At 38.0% G+C, this 21861-nt stretch overlaps 3 long non-coding RNA genes across 3 annotated transcripts; 2 read left to right on the forward strand and 1 right to left on the reverse strand.

Moving 5' to 3' along the window:
- LOC130461110 (uncharacterized) lies at window positions 1-18714 on the reverse strand. Its single transcript, XR_008921452.1, has 3 exons — window positions 18640-18714; window positions 7960-8058; window positions 1-171 (listed from the first exon to the last, which is right to left on the reverse strand). It is a non-coding gene; the product is annotated as an uncharacterized lncRNA (long non-coding RNA).
- On the forward strand, window positions 3762-5488 carry LOC130461109 (uncharacterized). The gene is made up of 3 exons (XR_008921451.1): window positions 3762-3982; window positions 4575-4663; window positions 5388-5488. It is a non-coding gene; the product is annotated as an uncharacterized lncRNA (long non-coding RNA).
- Window positions 18715-20518: 1804 nt separating the features above from the next.
- Window positions 20519-21649, forward strand: LOC130461860 (uncharacterized). Its single transcript, XR_008921809.1, has 2 exons — window positions 20519-20657; window positions 20745-21649. It is a non-coding gene; the product is annotated as an uncharacterized lncRNA (long non-coding RNA).
- The last annotated feature ends 212 nt before the right edge of the window (window positions 21650-21861 follow it).

The raw sequence follows: 21861 nt of genomic DNA on the forward strand, positions 1-21861 counted from the left end.
ATGAAGTAGCTACAAATATCATTCATGATCAACGTCCAAAATATCATTTTCTTCATCTTCATCAATCTGATCATTGATAACTTGTTTTTGCTTGAAAAAATATGTAACCAAAATATCATGTGTCTCGTCAATCATCGCTTGAGAATAACTCGCATGAACTTGAGGAAAGTACTACATACAAGACATAAAAATGATTAGAATAGGTATATGTTAAAAGATATAAAGCCCAACGGAAGAAAAGCCATTAGTAAAATAGAAGTTGAAATTTGTTATGGTGTCTAGAACTGTTTTTTATTAGGGTAGATTTGTTGTTGTTTGGTGTATTAGCAATGATAAATTTATTTTCCCTAATTTATTTCAGAAAATTAAACATAAAAAAAAATTACTGAAGCAAGAAAAAGAATAGTACTCTGCTAAAGTAGAGGGAGAAACAATGCAGAGGAATTTAAAGCACTACATCAATGTGTACCCAACTATTTCACATTTGTATCTTAAACTCTTAATCTGATGCAGGATCAAGTTTGAGCATATCACTTGACAGCAGAAATTTCAGCTTGAATCTGGCCTGCTTGCAACAATCTATCCTAGAAAGCTCATACAGTGTACTGATTTTGCAAACATTAGATTGCACAGTAAACAAGGCCATGGAGGTCTTTAGAATGACTTAATAATGGAAAAATGGAAGCTCACTGCCAATTCCCATAAGTAATCACCTTTCATTTCTCACCCATATCTACTGGACCCTGTCTTAATTATTTTATCTGTCAAAGTGTTTGGTTTCGTAAGCTAATAAGAAAGGCCCAAGTGTGCTGACAAGTGAACTTATGGCGATTAATGAAGGTCTTCTGATCGTGGTTGAGAAAGGGTGGCAGAACATTGTCATCCATTCAGATTTTCAACTTGTTGTGAAGCACTTGCTAGAGGACACACAAGTACCAGATGCTAATTTCAATCTAATATTGCAATGCAGGGAGCTTGTTACGCGGATCACTAACATTCAAATTCAGTTCAGTCCCCGAAGAACCAATGTAGCTGCTGATATCTTGGCCAAGGTTTGTAGGGTGAAGGACAGTTATTATAATAGCTTCTGTCGTAACCCTGTAGTTTTGTTTGATAATCCTTGTGATTTTCTGGTAACTGTAATTCAGGAGGAGATACATCCCTGATTGTCATGGTTGTACTTTGGTAACTTTTTATTTTAATGGTTTTTCCTGGCTTTTCATCAAAAAAAAAAATTAATAGGAAAGGCTATCTCGTGCTACTAGTTAGCTAAGGGTGGGGGGGGGAGTACAATGAACCCACCAACCTAGATAAAATAAGTTCATCTAAGTTCAAATAAGTTTAGATAAGTTCAGACAAAATAAGTCGAATAGAATGGACCTTTAATTCTCTTGAACTCCATGAACACTAAAGACTATAGAGTATGAACTTAGAAATGTCATTTTTAACTTGCAGGTAATAATCTCCACATCAGAAAAGAGCCCCATCATCCTATATGTCAGGAACATAGAAAGACTGCTGCTTCAATCAGACAGGCTATACAACTTATTCGACAAATTGTGACAGAAGTTGAGTGGTTAATTCTTGGTACTCGGATCTCCTATGTTAGATGCAAACACTGATTATGAACAAGCAGATGAAAGGCATACCTTACTCTTTCCCTACAACATCGACACAAGGCCACCAGTAGACGAGACAAATCTCGTTAACAGGAACTCCCAACTCGAAGATGACATGAAAATAATCCAGTTTCAGGATACACTAGTGGAAAAAATGCCTGTTGTAGCCCCCTTATTGAGGGGGGCATACATAAGTGAGCCTCAATAACCACTCAGTCAACGCGGGTCAAATGTTTTACTAACAGATTGGGGCGGGCTTTTGTGGTGTTCGCTTCTATAGATACTGTTGAAGGGGGCTTTTGATTGCCCGCCTCAATAGACACTAGTCTAAAGGGGCGGGCTTATTTTTGTTCGCTTCAACAGGTCTTCGCAACATTTAAACCTCCTCATTTCATCTGTTTCATTTCTCTCTCTTCTCTTCACTCTTCTCTCTCCTCTCCTCTCTCCTGGTTCAAAACTCCTCAAACCCGCTATTTCGTCAACAAATCGGGCTCCCTCTCGCTCTCCTCACAGTCGTTGGCTTCCATGGAAGCTTTTCCTCCGCCTTCCATGGAAGAGTTACAAAGCTAGGGTATCTCCGCGACCTCTCTCCCTCGACTCTTCAAACTCGTCGATTTGTCTCCCTCCTCAAGCTAGGGTATATCGATTCGACCGTCATCTACTTCGTATTCTCGAGGAAGACAGCGTCGTTCTCCAAATGAGGTAACTCTTTCATCTCTCTCCATCTCTCCTGCATTCTTCAATTCTTTTAGGTTTTTGATTTTTCATATTATTTTTTATTAACTCTTTTGATTTATAATTTAGGTTTTTGATTATTTTTGTTGATTTTAACGATTTTTTATTCTCTAAAGGGAGGTGGCGGTGGTGGAGGTGCGGCTCGGGTTTAGGTAGGTCGTGGGTGGTCGGATGAGGCGACGCAAGCAAGGTGATGGCTTGCTGGTGGCTCTGATCTTGCGGTGGTAAAGAGATCTTCTTCTTCTTCTTCTTGGAATTACTCTCATCAATTCCAATTAATGATTTACAATTGTGGTGAATTTAGGTTTTTTATTTTAGGTTTTTTGTCTCAAATTAGTTGCGGTGGTGGTGGTTTGTAATCTGAATTCATTGATGAGTTTGGATGCATGATTAATTTGTTCGGAAAATAGGGAAGAAGACAGTACGGAGTAGAATATGTGGGTATGAGGTTGGGAAAAAAAGCATATTGCTCTTCCATGATTAGCAAAACATGTTTTTAGTTGGTAGGAATTGCTGTTGATTTCTGAACCTGAACGTTCTTACTTTTTAGTCAGTTTTTCATTGTATTCTAAGTAGTCCTAGTAACAAGGAAGAATTGCGAAAGAGGTTGAGTGTTGCTGAAGATGATGATGAATATTTGAGTTGGGATATTGAAGATGATGATGAGCCAATTAAGAAAAGCTAGAGAAGAAGGGTATGATACTTAGTATTGGATGTCATGTAATTGTTTAGTTTCAAATATATTCCTAAGTTTAATTCTTTTGTGTGGTTTTTAAGGTCATTGTATAAAGTATCAAAATCTGCTTTGTTCTAATTGATTTGAAATTGAATACTACGGAGTACATTACATTACACATTACAAGAAGAAACGGCAGTTACATTGAATTCATTACCAAGTTGATTATTTCATTGTTAATACTTGTCAAGTCTAAATTGCTAAAATGTTGAATTTGAATGTTACGAGGGTCTATTTGAGGTTGTTTTGGCAATCCTTGTTGATTTACTAGATGGTTGATTGGTTTAGTTGTTGTGGAACAATACAAGTGTAGTTAGATGAGATGTAGAATAGATTATATAATATATAGGGTGGTAAAGGTGAAACATTTTAAGGTTGTAAAATTAAGTTAGGAAGTGTAGAGGGATATGGAAGGTGCAGCTTATGATGCCAAACGATCATCATCATTGGCTCATTGCTCATTGCTCATTGGCTCAGTGCTCGTGTCTTGGGTTATTACTTAATGATTCATCTAGCAATTTAAGCCTACTAACTGCACAACAAGTTGTTGTTAAGGATCATGTTTATGCTAAAAGAAAATATGTTATGGCTGTCTAGTACTCTAGTGGAGATCAGACTGAACTGAATATCTGCAGTCAGTCCCTTGTCCATAAGCATAATAGTTACTACTACTCTGTCAAGTGTCAACTATCAAACATGTTGATAAATTATAAATCATAACAAATCACAGATGCTAGAAAAGGTATTTTCTATTTTTCTATTAATTTTATGTTAGTATTAAAACTTTTGTTTTGATTACTGATTACAATCTTGTTTCAATCTTGTTTCTAGCTAGTAGCAAAATATACAGAATACCATAATCGTGGCCTGATTTCAAGCAACTGTCGTAAAGGTTGTTTTTCTTCTCCCTCATTTCAGTTTCTTATTGTTAATTATTTTTAACTTTGTTCACTTTTGTATGAGATAGAGACTGGGAATAGGTAGTTTTCTGATGCTTATCAAGTGTTCTGTAATACATCTAATGCTTATTGATCTGTGATCTATTTTCTCCCTTGAGACATAGAGAACGGGCAGGAAAAGAATTTAATATTTGTCATCTCCGAATGCACCAAAACATCAACTGCAAAATATACCTGCTTGAACTCCAGTAAAACAGAACTGTAATTTTGATGATCTTCTTCCATTTCTTTTCCTATTAAGCGTCTTTCAGTGTTCTCCTGAGAAATTTTTACCATCTAGATATTCTGATATTGGATTCTCATGTATGATTAGTAATGGTTTTTGGTTCCACATGCAACAAACATCAACTACAATGTATATTTTCTTAAAGTTCAGTAAAACTGAACTGTCATTTTGCCATTTTTGGTGAACTTCGGGCATTACTTTGTTGTTTAACTGATAAATTTTTACCATTCATATATCATACCTTGCTTTATCTTGGATTCTCATGTATGATTAGTAACATTTTGTGGTTCAAAATGCAGCAAACACAGCAGTACATTGCAGCAACAGGAGGGCAAGCAGCCATAAGCTCCATACAAAGCTCCATATTTTAACTCATCCAGACATCAAGGTATGTTCACTTTCTGGATTGCTGGTGTAAGGCTTTAAGAATTAATATTCTGTGAATTGGGGCATCTGTGTGTATGAAACTATGAACCATTGCTGGGAAAAAAAAAAGAAATCGTTTTGTTGGTTAAGCTTGATGCTGAGATTGTGTTTTAAAACTGCTTTTAGATGTATATGGTAGATGTATGCAGTTCTTATTTTCCCTACTGTTGCAGGATTGATATTGTACTTTAGCACTTTAATACTTTACTGCACTAATTTGTGTTTACAAAGGTCTGCTATGAGCATCAAATGCCCTAAAATGCCTCAAATGTTCCTTAGATATTCGCCTTGCCAAGAGCCTTTAAGACAATCACCTCCTTTTCACCGTGTAATGTAGTGCCTTAAGTGCTCCTTTTTGTGCAGTTATTTAGGTTTACTTTTTTAGGTCGTTGTAATAGTGAGGAGGAAATCATATTTCAATTAAAATTAGGAAAAATTGAAAATATAAATCCAACCTTAAGGGGAGGTGGTGAGAGAAGGAAAAGAAAGGCGACAGTTTTATCAAGTGGTATAATAAGTTGGGTTATTCTGTAAATAATTAAAAATGGGATGGTTTTAAGTTATAACTACAGCTTTGTGATCTCTTGTTTAAAAAATTATTCATGAATCCAATATGAATTCATGAATCCAGTGTCTTGTTTAAAAAATAATTGTCGTTTTATTTTTTTCGCTTGTATCATATGTAGGTATGCTAGGCACGCATGATAGCCTATGTTGGGTTGTACGAGATTGGAGGTGCTAAGAAAGGAGATCGTGTCTTTGTCTCTGTTGCGTTTGGTGGTGTTGGACAACTGGTAGGACAACTTGCAAAATTGAGTGGTTGTTCATTTACAAGGAAGAGTAATTTTGGTAATGGTCAAGGGAAGCGTAGGCAGAATAATCGAATTGTAGATTCAAATATTATTTTTGTGTGAATTTATATTATAAAATTACATTAAACAATATTATTTCAATATTAATGTGAATGAAGTATTTATTGTTTACAATTGTCTATTTTATGAGTATTATGGTTCTTCTATTACCTAACAAAGAAAATTAAAGCAGAATATTAGTGGTGGTATTGGCGCAAAAATACAGGTATTGACGCAAAAATACAGGTCTGTTGAGGGGGGCATTTAAGAAGTGAGCCTCAACAGAGGTGTCTGTTGAGGCGGGCTTTTGTAAAGCCCCCCACAACAGGTCCTTATTTTTCGCTTTGGTTTTGGGCTGTTGAGGCGGGCTTTTGAAAGCCCCCCACAACAGACTACCTGTTGAGGCGAACAAAGCCCGCCTCAACAGCTATGTGAGCTGTTGAAGCCACGTCTGTCGAAGCGGGCCTTGTTCGCCTCAATAAGCCCAAAATGCCCCCCTCAACAGGTATTTTTTCCACTAGTGATAACAGGAACCAAATTGCTGAGATTTAAGCCGCTAATTATCTTGTTTGTGATGATTTGGATTCTATTTGTCATTCAGGTACTTTAACACTCAGTGATCATATTCATGAAATTGTTATGTCTGTGATTTCGTTCCATTTGATGAATAATCATGAGCCTGAGTACGGAAATGGGAAGTTGGTTATTTCTTCTGGAAGTTTGTCCCATGGGTTGAGTTTGTTCCAGGATGGGAAGAAGATGGGGAGGAAGATGGAGACGAATTTCGTAGAAGGTCTCTTAGGTAGTAAGTCGGTAGAAGAGACGATGAAATCAGAGAAAGAAGAAGCAATTTGGGGTGGACGAAGAAACTCAGGGAAATTTCTAGCACCTTACAAGCTACAAATACAAAATGCTAAACTAGAATTTTATTAACTCATTCTTCCAGGAGCGAGGAGGCTTAAGCAAAAAAGTAATTTCTGCCAATCCTACTTAGATTGCGTGCAGATTCTAAGATGAATAAAACCACAAAACTTATTCACAGAATTATGTAGTCTTTCAAATTTCAATCTTCAATGACTAATGCTAGTTCCTTTAAACAAAATTTCACTTAGTATGAACCCATAAAAGCATTTCAGAAGCTGCTGGTAGAAAATCAGAATAAAGGACATATATTCATTAATTGGATCAAACTGGCTACCTCATTAATCTGAAATCTAGCAAGAACCCTAAAACCGATTACTTACATAAAACAATCAGCTGCCTGTAGAGAAGTTTATTGTTCACTAGATACCAGCAACCTAGTTCCATCTAGGAAAACAGATTTGGATATTGGTTGCAGGGAAGTCTGTTATCTAAGAGCCTGCTTACTCAATTGAAAGTGTATCATTATAGCTAAACAATCACAACCAAGAAAAAATGTCTTAAACTCATCTCTTCTAAACTAAAAAACTGCCAAGTTCCAATATGAGGCATCAATCATGACATGCAAGAAAATAGCAGTTCGGCTATTGACAATAGCAAAGTTTCACCAATGAGCAGTGACTGTTTTTTATGAAGCACAGAGCCACAGACTGAAAATTTTGAATTACAATGCCAACTTCTCATCATGATCAAAAAATTGTGCAAAAGAGTTTCGGGGAAGTACTGAAAACTTGGGAGTGAATGGAAACAAAAAGAAACATATATAACTAGGGATGGGCATGGGTCCAGGACCGGTCCAGACCCGGTTGGACCCGACCCATATTTAAGGGTCCGGGTCTAATTATTTGAGACCCAATGGATCTGGGGACGATCTGGATCCATGTGTTTAAAAACGGGTCTGGGTTTGGGTCCAATATTCTCAGACCCTGACCCGGTCCAGATCCGGCCATGGACACGGTCAATTATTAGAAATTAGAAATAGTCTAATTGAATACATGCATGCATTAGTATTTTGGCATTAATTTGCAAATTGTGATATTTTATGTATCGAATGTGAATATGTGATGGTAAATCGGTTAAATTAATGGCGCGGGAAAATTTTCTAAGACAAAAATGTTAAAAATAAATAAATAACACTAGACCCATTTTTGACCCGAGACCCATTAAACCCATTGGATCTGGGCATGGCTCTTAATTTTTCAGACCCAATGGATCTGGGGCGGTGCTGGGTCCGCCTAAAAAATATGGGTATGGGTTTGGGTCTCACCACACCTGGCCTAGATCCGGCCCATGTCCATCCCTACATATAACTAAGAAAAAACACATTAACCTTAAACCAAAGTGGGATATAAACATGTAAAATACCATAGTAGTCTCTGTCATGTTTTAATTTCTTCACATACTATGAATATATAGCCATGTAAAATATCATAGTATTCTGCTGTCTAAAATAATATATTTAATTGGCAAAACAAAGGACGGTTACCTTTGGAGGAACCACTTGTTGTCTCTTTGATATTGTCTCTTGCATGTAACGACATACATAACATCCAGAATCATTGGTTCCTTAAGCTTGACGAGGACACTATTTCATAATGAATTTCAAATCAATAATTCAGAAAATATTTGACTGTTTTAAGGAAAATATATCATATTTTATTAAGAAGAACTAAGTTCAAGGTGTGAATGAAGGAAATAATGCCCTTGGTCCAAGTATGCATTCTATGTTAAGTCTAATAAATGCGGTTCAGTATTAATTAACAAGTTAATAATTCAGTGAGATCAAGTGAGCTGAATGCCTAGCTAGAGGCCGCTTCAGTTCAAGTGGAATTAATGATATTAATCCACAGCTTACTCTTGACTGAACCCGTAGGGTCACACAAATAGTACGTAAACGGATCAAGTATTTAATGGCATTAAATACTCCATCTATGAATATTCGGAACCGACGGATCTTGGTTTCAGTGGGAGCTAAGATCGTCACAGGCAAGAAATGAATACTCCGGAAACGATGATATTGCCGGAAACGGAAATATGGATCGTATCGGAAATATGAATATTATCCAAGTCGTAGATGTTGCCGGAAACGGAAACATGGTACGTATCGGAAAATATTATTGGAAATGGAAATATTACCAGAATCGGAAATATTGCCGGAAACGGAAATATTGTCAGAATCGGAAATATTACCGGAATCGGAAAATAATTCCGGAAACGGAAATATTAAATATTTGTTCGAAACGGAAATTAATTCCGGAATCGGAAATATTAAATATTGTTCGTATCGGAAATAAATTCCGGAACTGGAAATTTAATCGGAAGCGTATCGTACGAATTAGCATCGGACGAGGCCTGCCGGACGAAGGCCCAGCACGAAGCCGGGCCATCACCCAGCAAGCACGCGCGCGCCACAAGCCCAGCCAAGGCAGCGCCCAGGCCTACCACAAGGCAGGCCCAGCGCGCGCCAAGGCCACCGTTGCGTGGGCCGCGCTGCGTGGGCTGCTGCTCGCACGCGCATGGGCAGCCCTTGTGGCTGCCGTGTGTGTGTGAGTTTGTGCTCATGCGTGATTCCTAAATCTACAAGAGTCAGTGTATGATTAAATTTCTATTCCTAATTGGATAAATTAATTAAATAGAATTCATGTAGGATTCTAATTTCAATTAATTCGTATCCTACTAGGATTACGATTCCTTTTCCATAACTCTATAAATAAAGGCCTAGGGGTCATAATTTATACAACAAGTTTCAAAGTATTCAAAAGTGAGTTTTTGAGAGAAAATTAAAACACACATCTTGCTCATAAAGTGCCGAAATTTTCTAGTACCTTAAGGGCGATTCTAGTTGGTCAATCTTAAGGCGGATCCGGACGTGCTGTGGACTATCTACGGAGGGACGACACTTGGAGTCCTAAAGACTTGTTCTTGTTCGGTTCGGGCGCAGCTAGGGAGGGCACGCAACAAAGAGTATGCATCTAAATTATGCTATATGATTATGTGTAAATAATATGTTGTCCTGGGTTAATGGTTGTTTCCGCATGATCTATGTAATGTCATATGTATCATAACCTAATAGTGGTATCACGAGCCCCTTATTATTTTCATAATCTAAATTGCATGAACATGGTTAAATATTACAAATTTGCAAGAATTAAAAGGGGTGATTAATTTTCGTAATTGTTAATTAATTGCAAATTGCGTTTATTTAATTATACGTACGCTGTTTTTCGGCAGTTTCTTCGTTACTCATCCGAATTGAGTGATTTTTGTGTCAATTCCGCATGTAAAAGGCATTCTAAAATTTTGACAAAAATAGTATTTTTCTGCCGAACCCAGAATTCTCAAATTCGAAGCCTAACTATGACTTTTCGAAGATTTTAGTTTTTCGAATGCAAAATTTCGTAAATTTAAGATGTTAAATTAAATATTTGCGATTCTTGTTGATAAATCTTGAATTTTTGATTGACCTACTGCATATGTTTAACAAGTTTGAATGCCTAGTCTTGTTAATTATGCAATCTAATTTGTAATTATGATTAATTTGTTGAAAATTAGAATAATTTAGAATTAATTTGATTTTCATAATTAATTGTAATTTAATTAGAAACCTATGATTAAAAACCACCATAAAAATTGTAAATTTACGATAAATTTTAAATTTTTATGACCTAGACTTGAATCCATAACAATCGGAAATCAATTGGATAATAAATTTTCGATTTTTCGCCCTAAAATTATGAAATTAATAATATTTATTAATTTGTCATTAATTTTAAATATAAATTTTAAATTTTTATGCGATTCGTTCATAAAACTTGCACGCACGAAGCAATGGACGCTTCGTGTTACCCTTAAGGGGTGTTGTATAATGCGGGCATGCGACGACGAGCAAGGGAGCTCGTCGCCCGTGCGGCACGAATGCAATGAGCAAGGGCGTAGTGCACGAGCACAAGGCAGCAGCCCTGCCTTGTGTCGTGTGCCACGAGCAATGAACGAATGGGCATGGGCGAAGGGCGAGCCAAGGCAGTCGCGTGTGGGCAGCAAGCGAGCTGCGCCACAGCGCGCGCTGCCTCGCACAAGAGCGCGCAGCCTCGCGCGCAGCGAGCGCAAGCTCGCGTGCCACGAGCGCTGCGCCCAGCATCACTCGCGCGCCAGCGAGCGATGTCGCGCGCCCAGCGAGCGATGTCGCGCGCCCAGCGAGCGATGTCGCGCGCCAGCGAGCGATGGCTCGCGCGCCCAGCGAGCGATGTCGCGCGCCCAGCGAGCGATGGCTCGCGCGCCCAGCGAGCGATTTCGCGCGCCCAGCGAGCGATGTCGCGTGCGCGCACTGCGAGCGATAGCTCGCGTGCGATGAGCGCTGGCGCGCGCAGCAAGCACAATGTGTGCGGAGGCTTGCGATAGGGAAGCAGCAGCTATGCGACGAGCGCATGGGCTGCGCGCACATGGCCAGCAATGGCTGTGTGCGTACGGTCCATGGGCGTGCAACGCGTAGGTTGTTTGCGTTACGATTAGATCGTTTTGAATGTTTAATTTGAAAATTTCAGTTCACGTAATTTTAATTAATTTTAAAATTAATAATTTGAATTATTTTCTTGGATTTTAATTTTGAATATTATAATTATAATAAATGTTATTTATTCTAATTATTTTACTAAAATTAAAATCATGAATTAATTTAAATACGACTGAAATTAAATTAAATTTTTGGATTCAATTATAAATTGATATGAGCTTTAAATTTTAATTAAATTTGTATGTTTCCGGTTGGACTAGAAATACATTTTTATGTTTAAAATTGGTAAAGCATATGAATTTATTGGTTTAAGTGGGAGCGCTTTTTAGTCATAAACTCTTGATTAGGTCTACAAATCCTTAAGGTTAAAACAACTTGATTAGAATTAATAAGGACTGAATAATTGGTAGATTATTGGTGCCCTTGATTAATTGCTGCAAATGTTTACGTGATGCATAATGTGTTTTACTAACCAGCTATGTGGGCCATTCATGATAATGAATGGGTGAATGGTATATATTGTATATGTACTGTTTTGCAGGTTATGAAGTGACTAGTATGGCCCAAATAGGATAGAAAATATGGTCTGCATACCATTAATTTGAATGTAATTGGTCTAAAGTACCAAAGTTATTTTTCAATTCAAATATGGTCTGCGAACCATCAAATAGTTGTAATTAGTTATAGCTTATCCTATTTGAAGAAAATGGTGCCTCCCACGGAGATTTTCAAGACGGACTTTGAAGTCAAAGCTTCAAGATGAAGTCGGGCCATACTAGATCACAAATATCTTATGCATGTTTTAAGTTATTTATTGCTTTAAATATGTCTTAAAATGCATGAGATCAAAAGCTTGATTATGTTGCATGATTAAGGATTTTAGTTCACTTAAAATCTAACCAACATAGTTAGAGCCTTAAGTTCCAAACTTAAAAATTGAGTTAAAAGGTGCCATGCCAAAATATACACTTGCTTGGATATCCTTTACATCAATCTAGTAATAGTTTTCGCTCAGCGAGGTGTTACTTATTGGTCCTAAAGGGGCAAGGTACACAAATAATTGTGAGTACATGTTAGTTTTGGTGAAACTCAACGATATAAGTAAGGAGTCCTTTTATGTCGTGGCAAATTCGATAGGTTTACCTAATAAGTTCTTAGACGTACCTATCAACCAAGAATAGTTTCTAGACTATTAGCAAAAGGCTTTTGCTTACCTAAGATGTTCTAGGATTAAGTCGACAAACTGTGCTTAGTTCTTCAATGATTTTAGGATCTTGGAATCATTTTATTCACACCTGCCGGAACACATAACTTGAATAAAATGCTTAATAAACATTGAATTATGCATGTATGCTAGAATTTAAGTTTATTAAGAGAAACTGTGAATGGTTATTTATTTGTTTATTCTTTTCAATTGTAGTTTTTAATATGGCAAACAACAATTCATTCAACATTCGATCAATTCTCGAAAAGGAGAAGTTGAACGGGAAAAACTTCCTTGACTGGCAAAGGAACTTGCAAATAGTTCTTATGCAGGAAGAAAAGGAGTATGTCCTAGATGAGGCGATGCCCGAAGCTCCAGGCGACGGGGTCACTCAGGCTGCCCTCAATCGTTGGATTGATGCCAACAAGGATGTGAAATGTCTAATGCTCGCCACCATGAGTGCGGATCTGCAGAAAACGTTCATCAACTCAGATGCTTTCACAATCATCAGTGAGTTGAAGAACATGTTCCAAGATCTGGCTCGAGTCGAAAGATTCGAGACTCATAGGCAAATTCTTGAGACCAAGCTTAAGAAAGGCGAGCCCGTAAGTCCACATGTTCTCAAAATGATTGGACTCATTGAGAATATGAGTCGGCTGGATCAGCAATTTTCTCAGGAAATGGCTATAGACACCATCCTCCATTCTCTTCATAGCGGGTATGATCAGTTCAAACTGAACTACAGTATGAATAGTCTGGACAAAACGCTCACTGAGCTTCACGGTATGCTGAAGACCGCTGAAAAGACGCTCAAAAGTGATAAGCAGGATGTGCTTATGGTGCGTGGGGGCAAGTTCAAGAAATCTGGAAAGAAGAGGAATGCTAAGAAAGGTGGCAACAAGGCCAGCCCAACTAAGCAAACTGGCGCCAAATCTGCAAAGAGGAAGGTCAGTCAACCCACTTCTGAATCCGAATGCTTCTACTGCAAGAAGAAGGGGCATTGGAAGAGAGATTGCTTGAAGCTAAAGGAAGATCAGAAGAACGGAACAGTCGTTCCATCTTCAGGTATTTTCGTTATAGACTGTATACTTGCTAATTCAACTTCTTGGGTATTAGATACAGGTTGTGGCTCACACTTATGTTCCCATCCACAGGGACTAAGAAGAAGTAGAAAGTTAAGCAAGGGTGAAGTCGACCTACGAGTGGGAAATGGAGCACGAATTGCTGCATTAGCTGTAGGAACTTACTATTTGTCGTTGCCCTCCGGGCTAGTTTTGGAACTGGAAGAATGTTTCCATGTTCCAAGTCTTACTAAAAACATCATTTCAGTTTCTTGCTTAGATGCTAAGGGATTTTCCTTTATAATAAAAGACAATAGTTGTTCGTTTTATTTTAAAGAGATGTTTTATGGATCTGCTAGATTAGTCAATGGACTTTATTTATTAGATCACGACAAACAAGTATATAACATAAATACCAAAAAGGCCAAAAAGGATGATTCAGATCTCACCTATCTGTGGCATTGTCTATTAGGCCATATGAACTTGAAACGCTTAGAAAGACTTCAAAGGGAAGGAATTCTAGAACCATTTGACTTAGAGGATTATGGTAAATGCGAATCATGTTTACTTGGCAAAATGACAAAGCAACCTTTCTCTAAAGTTGGAGAAAGAGCAAATGAACTATTGGGTTTAATCCATACAGATGTATGTGGACCAATGAGTACAAATGCTAGAGGTGGTTTCAGCTACTTTATCACTTTCACTGATGACTTCAGTAGGTATGGTTATGTCTACCTAATGAAGCATAAGTCTGAATCCTTTGACAAATTCAAGGAATTTCAGAGTGAAGTAGAGAATCAATTAGGCAAGAAGATTAAGGCACTGCGGTCTGATAGAGGCGGTGAATATCTGAGCTATGAATTTGATGACCATCTGAAAGAATGTGGAATTCTATCAGAATTGACTCCTCCTGGAACACCACAATGGAACGGTGTGTCAGAACGGAGGAACAGAACCTTGCTAGACATGGTCAGGTCAATGATGGGTTAGGCCGAACTTCCATTAGAATTTTGGGGACATGCACTAAATACAGCTGCACTCACTATAAATAGAGCTCCGTCTAAAGCTGTCGAAAAGACTCCATACGAATTATGGTTTGGAAAGCCTCCAAATGTGTCTTTTCTTAAGATTTGGAGATGTGAAGTATACGTCAAACGATTAATTTCAGACAAACTTCATCCAAAATCTGACAAATGTATCCTTGTGGGCTATCCAAAGGAGACAAAGGGGTATTACTTCTACAATACATCTGAGAACAAAGTGTTTGTTGCTCGAGATGGTGTCTTTTTGGAGAAGGATCACATTTCCAAAATGACAAGTGGGAGAAAAGTAGACCTCGAAGAAATTCGAGTCGAACAACAAACTCTAGAGAATGCTCAAGATGACATTCAGGATGAAACTCAGAGATCTTTAGAAGAATCTGGTGAGAATCATGGTCAATCTAGAAATGTTACCCCGCGTAGATCGCAAAGATATAGATCTCAACCGGAAAGGTACTTAGGTATTTTGACGAACGAGAGCTATGACGTTCTATTACTTGAAAGTGATGAACCTGCGACTTACAAGCAAGCTATGACGAGCCCTAGCTCCAAGCAATGGCAAGAAGCCATGCAATCTGAATTAGACTCCATGTCTGAAAACCAAGTATGGGATTTGGTCGATTTGCCAGATGGCTACCAAGCCATTGGAAGCAAATGGGTTTTCAAACTGAAAAAGGACAAGGATGGGAAACTTGAAGTTTTCAAAGCTAGATTGGTTGCAAAAGGTTACAGGCAAGTCCACGGTGTGGATTACGATGAAACCTTTTCACCAGTTGCAATGCTAAAGTCTATTCGAATAATGTTAGCAATCGCTGCATATTACGATTACGAAATATGGCAGATGGATGTCAAAACTGCTTTCTTAAACGGCGTTTTAACAAGAACTGTGTTTATGACACAGCCTGAAGGTTTTGAGGATCCAAAGAATGCTAAAAAGGTATGCAAGCTAAAGAAGTCAATCTACGGATTGAAGCAGGCATACAGGAGCTGGAATATACGTTTTGATGAAGCAGTCAGTGACTTTGGTTTCATCAAGAACGCGGACGAATCTTGTGTATACAAGAAGGTCAGTGGGAGCAAAATTGCTTTCCTAGTATTATATGTCGACGACATATTGCTTATCGGAAATGACATTCCTATGTTGAACTCTGTCAAGATTTGGCTTGGGAAATGTTTTTCGATGAAGGATCTAGGAGAAGCACAGTACATATTGGGCATCAAGATTTACAGAGATAGATCTAAAAAGATGATTGGACTTAGTCAAAGCACTTATATCAATAAGGTGCTTGATAGGTTCAAGATGGCGGACTCCAAGCGAGGCTACCTACCCATGTCTCATGGAATGACTCTAAGCAAGACTCAGTGCCCAAAAACACTTGATGAGCGTAGACGAATGAATGGGATTCCATATGCATCATTGATTGGTTCAATAATGTATGCTATGATATGTACACGCCCGGATGTTGCGTACGCACTCAGTGCTACGAGCAGATACCAGTCAGACCCAGGAGAGGCGCATTGGACTGCTGCCAAGAACATTCTGAAGTACCTGAAAAGGCACAAAGATGACTTCCTGGTCTATGGTGGAGATGATGAATTAATTGTTAAAGGCTATACGGACGCAAGTTTCCAAACCGACAAAGATGATTTCAGATCACAGTCTGGGTTTGTCTTCTGCCTCAACGGAGGAGCAGTAAGCTGGAAAAGTGCTAAGCAAAGCACCATTGCGGATTCTACAACTGAAGCGGAGTACATTGCTGCACATGAAGCAGCAAAGGAAGCTATATGGCTAAGGAAGTTCATAGGAGAACTTGGTGTAGTCCCCTCCATTAAAGGACCAATAGCCCTGTATTGTGATAATAACGGAGCTATTGCACAGGCAAAAGAGCCTAGACACCACCAGAGAGTCAAGCATGTACTTCGTAGATTTCACCTTCTACGAGAGTTCGTTGAAAGAAAAGAAGTCGAGATAAGCAAAATTGGAACTGATGACAACATATCAGATCCATTAACTAAACCTCTGCCGCAAGCGAAGCACAACTCGCACACTGCAGCTATGGGAATCAAGCATATTGGAGAATGGCTTTGATGTCTCTGTTTAATGTTTTAAAGTTTTAGAGTTTAAATCTTTGTAAAACATTATTGGTTAATCATTCACAATAAATGAAAGGAATTCATTTTTCCATTTAATTTGTGGTGTATTAAATGATGAGTCCCTTCAACTTGACGATATATTCAAGATAGACTGTCAGGACCAGTCCTGTGACTAAGAAATGTCTATCAAGTGAACTTGAATGTCAAAGGTTGAAAATGGTCCCTAATCGGAGTTTTCTATAAAATTGGACGCATAGAAAACGTTAGACGATTAGAATGCAAGATGACTAGTAGTTCTGTTTCTTGAACTATGTGGACATGGCAATGTCATAATCATTTGCATAGATACTTACTTTGGGAAGACTAGTATCGGACAAGACCTATGAAACTTTACTGTAAGAGATGAAAGTCTGTCATAAGTAAATTTCATTAAATTATTAGACACTAAATCCTCAATACCTGAGTGATTTGAGATTACTTGTTTGAGAACTGGTTGCTTTGACGTTGACCAACCGTCGCACCGTAAAAGGAGGCTATAAAGGCAACGCTCAGGTAATCACCTATCAAACGAAGTCTAATCTCAAGATCGCAAGATTGGGATTGTCCTCCCATAAATCGGGATGAGATGCTTAAAAGTTGTACAAGGCCACTCGGAGAGCTAGAAACTGTGAAATGCATGGCCGTGCTCGGATGAATCATAGGCTATGATTATCTGTTTATTTGATCAGTTGAACTCTTAAACCGAGAAACACCTCTGGACATAATAAGGATGACAACTCTTACCTTATGTTCAAGAGCAAGCATCGAGCGACAAAGGAATTAGGAAATGCACACTTGTCCCTAAGGACAAGTGGGAGACTGAAGGAAATAATGCCCTTGGTCCAAGTATGCATTCTATGTTAAGTCTAATAAATGCGGTTCAGTATTAATTAACAAGTTAATAATTCAGTGAGATCAAGTGAGCTGAATGCCTAGCTAGAGGCCGCTTCAGTTCAAGTGGAATTAATGATATTAATCCACAGCTTACTCTTGACTGAACCCGTAGGGTCACACAAATAGTACGTAAACGGATCAAGTATTTAATGGCATTAAATACTCCATCTATGAATATTCGGAACCGACGGATCTTGGTTTCAGTGGGAGCTAAGATCGTCACAGGCAAGAAATGAATACTCCGGAAACGATGATATTGCCGGAAACGGAAATATGGATCGTATCGGAAATATGAATATTATCCAAGTCGTAGATGTTGCCGGAAACGGAAACATGGTACGTATCGGAAAATATTATTGGAAATGGAAATATTACCAGAATCGGAAATATTGCCGGAAACGGAAATATTGTCAGAATCGGAAATATTACCGGAATCGGAAAATAATTCCGGAAACGGAAATATTAAATATTTGTTCGAAACGGAAATTAATTCCGGAATCGGAAATATTAAATATTGTTCGTATCGGAAATAAATTCCGGAACTGGAAATTTAATCGGAAGCGTATCGTACGAATTAGCATCGGACGAGGCCTGCCGGACGAAGGCCCAGCACGAAGCCGGGCCATCACCCAGCAAGCACGCGCGCGCCACAAGCCCAGCCAAGGCAGCGCCCAGGCCTACCACAAGGCAGGCCCAGCGCGCGCCAAGGCCACCGTTGCGTGGGCCGCGCTGCGTGGGCTGCTGCTCGCACGCGCATGGGCAGCCCTTGTGGCTGCCGTGTGTGTGTGAGTTTGTGCTCATGCGTGATTCCTAAATCTACAAGAGTCAGTGTATGATTAAATTTCTATTCCTAATTGGATAAATTAATTAAATAGAATTCATGTAGGATTCTAATTTCAATTAATTCGTATCCTACTAGGATTACGATTCCTTTTCCATAACTCTATAAATAAAGGCCTAGGGGTCATAATTTATACAACAAGTTTCAAAGTATTCAAAAGTGAGTTTTTGAGAGAAAATTAAAACACACATCTTGCTCATAAAGTGCCGAAATTTTCTAGTACCTTAAGGGCGATTCTAGTTGGTCAATCTTAAGGCGGATCCGGACGTGCTGTGGACTATCTACGGAGGGACGACACTTGGAGTCCTAAAGACTTGTTCTTGTTCGGTTCGGGCGCAGCTAGGGAGGGCACGCAACAAAGAGTATGCATCTAAATTATGCTATATGATTATGTGTAAATAATATGTTGTCCTGGGTTAATGGTTGTTTCCGCATGATCTATGTAATGTCATATGTATCATAACCTAACAGTGAATTGCATACTTGTGGTTGAATCCACTAATTGTTGGATTTATTTTCATTTTGATATCCTTTCGATGAACAACAGAAATTTTTTACATTCCCCTGCAGAATTTGACAAGTTACATAAAAAAATATGAGAAAGTACGCCAAAATGATCCCCTGAACAAATTCTGGAATTTCATTTTCCTGTCCTGTTGGATCAAGCCAAAACATTGTTCCTTTCTACGGACTAATGACAGCTAACATCCAATGTCGTCTATATATAATGTATTAGTGAAACCAACAACAAACAAAAAAGTATTAATAAAGTTCATGAAGTGAACATAACTAACCTTTCAATGTACGGAACAAAAAATATTTGATTTATATTTTTGCCTCCATTGCACCCAAAAACATTACTCAAATAGTTAGATCGATATTTCTCTTCCGCCGGGGTTAATGGAGAAAGAATATTAACATCGCAAAAGCCATACATTCCCGATACACTCTCCTTTCTACACCCCTCGCTCAAGTACCTTACACATCAAAGTATTTATATTAAGTGTTGTTTCTTAGTTTCAAGACAAGGGATATTTTACACGGTGGTGCCTATGTGCTTTCAGGATTTCGGGACAAGTCGGATATATGCACGCATAATTTTCTATATACTAGTCATTATAAGTTCATACTACATAAAGCAAGTACATGAGATGGACCAAATGGCAACAAAAAAAAATAGCATATGCAACAACAGCAAAAACGACAGAAATGGAAGCAACACAACAAAAGCAGAACCAGCAGATCAGAAGCATTAGAGGCAGACCAGTAGCATCAGACGCATATCAGAAGAAGCAGATCAGGACCTTGAAGAATATTTGTGACTTACTGATAGCATCAGATGCATATCAGAAGCAGCCAGTAGCAACAGCCATTAATCAATTTGTGACTTACTGATAACATAGGTACAAGTGAAATTTAGTTAAAGAGATACAAAGTATGTAGCATGATACATACCTCATGAAAAGAGACATGTGAGATGCTCCGACATCTCTTTGGAAGCACCAAAAAAAAATAGCTTCATAATCAAACGTAGCTTTTATCTCGTTGCAAAGAACAAAAAGTGGTATTAGTAATGCGATGGTCTAATTCTTCTTTCTCATTCCCATAGCTTCATTCTTGAAAACTTCTAATAGACCAGAGGTCACCTTGGCACGATCCTCATCAGTGATCTTATACTTTTTTATGGATGTAGCTTGTGACGATGATGGAAATTGCGAGAAGGGGTTGCTTTCTTTTTCTTTTAGTTGCTTAAAAAGCAAATAATGTAAATTATTAGTGGAATGCACATAGAAAATAATATAAATTATTAGGAGAACAAGTGCGAATACCTTTTTCGTTGGAACTAACACACTGGAGTTCACTTTGGCACGATTCTCATCAGTGACCTTATAATTTTTTGTGGATGCTTCTTGTGATGATGATGGCAATTGCGAGAAAGGGGTGGTCTCTTTTTCTTTTGGTTACTTTAAAAAAGACATAAAAACTATAAGTGGAATGTCCATAGAGACTGATAAAAACTTTATTAGGAGAATAAGTGAGGATACCTTATTCTTTGGACAAGTTAAGTGAGTCGGCCATGGAAACAAACTATCATTTGCTTGACAAACGAAAGTGACTTATTTAGTAGGACACGACAGTAGTGCAGTAGACACAATATCTTCCTTTATAGAGACTCGGCGATTACTAGGGGCCACATCAAAAAAATGATTCTTAACCACTAATGATTCCCCTAGTATATACACTTGTCCCGTTGCAACAATCTGGACTACTTTGTGTTCCTCAATTGCCAAACAACAATCATACATACCCTTTTCATATTAAATACATAAGAAATGCAGTTAGTGTTAAGATCAGTAGAGTAGAACTGGAGTTTTTTAAATAAAGAAATTAGAAGATTCTGGATCTCTGGGTTTTTCCTAAACAAAAAACATGGAAGCCTCTTTTCATCTCTAATAATTGGATTGTATTTGACTTTTAAGCCCACTTCTGTTGTTGAAAAGGTATGTCTTTTGGTAATCTGTTTTCCACATGCTTGAATCTTCCTTGATAGTGTCTCTTATACACAACTTGTTGTTGACCTTATACAGGTCCAGTTATTCTTTGCGTCAGTTAAGGAAGTGTATCGCTATTCGACGCCCGCATACGTTAATATCGCCCGCCTTTTTTATATGAAAAGTCGATTTTACCCTTATTAAATTATATCCCATAATAAAAATAATAATTGAAAATTTAAAAATAAACAATAATTATTTATTTTACAATATGATAATACTCCATAATCTGTGTCACACTGTTTCACAACCGATGAACATTTACGATCTCAAATGATATTGATAACAATAATAATAACAAGATTCTTGCAAAAAAAAAGGAAAAAAAAGAGAACTACCGCGCACAGAATTGGCGCCGGAGACATGGCTGCCGCGCACAACAATTGCGCCGGCAACACGACGGTCGCGCACAAGATCTACGCGGTGGCCCTTTCGTCGGCGCAATGGTAGTGCGAAGAATCCATGCTTTTGGCGCAATTGCAGTGCGCGGTGGGTTTTATTTGAAAACACAAACATCATCGACACCAGGCCATCAACAATGGTTGTCTGGTTTAGAGTTTCTTCGCGAATAGTCAACGATTTCGTCAAATCTCTTCCAATTCAAGGTGATTACTCTTCCTCGTTTTTGTCAGTGTTTAAGATTCATGGTGATGAATTGATGATGATGCTGCTTAGTCTTTTGATGAAGAAGATGCTGCTTAATCTTTTGGTGATGATGATGATGATGCTTAATTTGTTTATTAATTTTGAATTTGATGGAGATGCTGCTGCTATTTTGTTAATCAATTTGATGATGATTTTTATCAATTTTGAACTTGATGATGACGGCGATTGACGATGATGATTTGTTTTTCAATTTTGCTTCCCTTTATTGATTATGATTTATGAGTGGCTAGATTTTTATTATTATTATTAGTATTATTGTTATTTTTTAAAAATTATATTAAGGATTTTTTTTATTGTTATTATTAATTTTTATTTTATTATTGTTGGAGGAGGAGAATATTAAAAGGGCAAAATTGTATTTTTCTACACTAAATGCGGGCATTTTTAAGAAAACGCGGGCGTCATTTAAAAACCCTTTTAAGGAATTGTCACGAAAAGAGATTCAATACGGAGCTTATGCAACTCAGAGGAGGTACATAAGATGTAT

Source organism: Spinacia oleracea, chromosome 5 (genome assembly GCF_020520425.1).
Source record: "Spinacia oleracea cultivar Varoflay chromosome 5, BTI_SOV_V1, whole genome shotgun sequence".
NCBI lineage: Eukaryota > Viridiplantae > Streptophyta > Magnoliopsida > Caryophyllales > Amaranthaceae > Spinacia > Spinacia oleracea.